At 36.6% G+C, this 1,824-nt stretch overlaps 1 non-coding gene across 1 annotated transcript; it reads right to left on the bottom strand.

Moving 5' to 3' along the window:
- Positions 1-1,355: 1,355 nt before the first annotated feature.
- LOC131156839 (small nucleolar RNA R71) lies at positions 1,356-1,461 on the bottom strand. The gene has a single exon (XR_009137108.1). It is a non-coding gene; the product is annotated as a small nucleolar RNA R71 (small nucleolar RNA).
- Between the last annotated feature and the right edge of the window lie 363 nt (positions 1,462-1,824).

The raw sequence follows: 1,824 nt of genomic DNA, 5'->3' as shown, positions 1-1,824 counted from the left end.
CTTATCTTCTCTCTATCATTACTTATTATTAATTAACTAGTGAAATTTTGGATTTTGAACATTAGTTAGGGTGTTTTATTATTGTTGAACTTTGATTGTTTATTTAATGTTCTCTTAGTTGAATTTTTCCATAGATTTAATTAATATTTGAATTATTTACTTAGTTTGGTAAAGTTTTAATTATTTAATTTTTATCGTGTTTTGTCTTCATCGTTAATAGTTTAATTTTGGTTCGAAGTTTTATCTAGTTAAAGGTTTGGTTTTTATTGTGTGCATGAGTGTTTGATTAAGTTTCCATTGCGTGTTTTAATTCCGTGTCCAAAGTTGCCATCTTTAATTAGAGCATACTCCGATGTTTCCTTGAGTAGGTTAGGGTTTCCATTTTTGCTCTTTAAATTGAAGCATGCTAGTTTTAGGACTTTAATTTAAGTTTTTGTTTAAGTCTTTAAAATTCTGAAAAACCCCAAATCTGAACTGAGTTCAGTAACTTTTATTTTCGATTGGGAGAACGTAAAATTAGAGATTAAAATGCATTCCCTGAGGAGACGATCTAGGTCTTGGGCTTAATATTACACGACGTAACTCCTATACTTGGGATAGCTTCCGAACTACTCATTTTTCGAGTGAGTCAAGTCTTTGGCTCCGTTGCCGGGGATTGCCAGTTTTAATTTCGAATTTTGTGTTTTCCCAATTATTTTTTTTGATTTTTTTTTCAAATAAATAGGAAAAAATGAAAAAAAATTGAAAATTGAAAAATTGAAAAAAAAAAAAAATTTGTCTAGTTGCTGTGTTAGTGGATTTCTGTTGGCCATTGTGATGTTTGATGCCCTGGGTTCGAGATAATTCGAATCGATTGTGTAGACTTTCACCTAGCACCAGTAGGGATACACATATCACCGAGTCTGACTGTTCATCTGTTAGTCCTGCAAGTGATTCTGAATTTGAGCTGAATAATTTGTTTGACCATTATTTTTAAGAAGCTATGGTTGCACATGCACCACGTACACTTGTAGATTTTCTACAGCCTGCACGCACATCTACACATTCATGCATTGTGTTGCCACAAGATGCACCGAATTTCACTCTTAAGCATGACATGTTATCTGTGATTCCCCAGTTTCACGGAATGGACTCTGAGAGTCCATACCAACACTTAACAGACTTTGAGATGGTTTGCACCACTTTCATTAGTAGGGCTGGGACTGATGAATACATTAAATTGCGTTTGTTTCCCTTTTCTCTGAAAAACAAGGCAAAAATCTGGTTTAATTCTTTGCGCCCTAACTCTATTACTAGTTGGGCTGAAATGCAGCGTGAGTTCTTACATAAGTTCTTTTCTCTTTAGAGAACTCAGTACCCGCAGGAGCAGATCAGTCAGTTCATGCAAAAAGATGGCGAGACATTCCAGGCATGTTGGGAGAGATTCAAGGACCTAATGAACATATGCCCGCACCATGGTTTCGAATTGTGGAGGTTAGTGAATTATTTTTTTACTGCTTTAACCCCTGTGTGCAAACAATTTGTCCAGTCTATGTGCAATGGGATGTTCTTCCGTAAAGAACCAGACGAGGGCTTATCATTTTTAGACTATCTCGCTGAGAGTGCCCAACAGTGGAACGCACAACCTGAACGGGTGTCGATAGCTGCCCAACCTATCCGAGAAATTAGTGGCGGGGGCAGATATGAGGTCAAAGAGGACACTAGCTTACAGGCCCTTGTAGCTGCATTATCTAAGAAATTGGAAGTCATGGAATCCGAAAAGTCGAAAGCTGAGATTTGCACAATTTGTGAGACTTCAGATCATAGAACTCAAGATTGTCAATT

The sequence above is a fragment of the Malania oleifera genome, chromosome 5 (assembly GCF_029873635.1).
Source record: "Malania oleifera isolate guangnan ecotype guangnan chromosome 5, ASM2987363v1, whole genome shotgun sequence".
Taxonomy (NCBI): domain Eukaryota; kingdom Viridiplantae; phylum Streptophyta; class Magnoliopsida; order Santalales; family Ximeniaceae; genus Malania; species Malania oleifera.
Note: the sequence above shows the minus strand (reverse complement) of the source record. Positions and strands in the feature narration are given on the sequence as shown.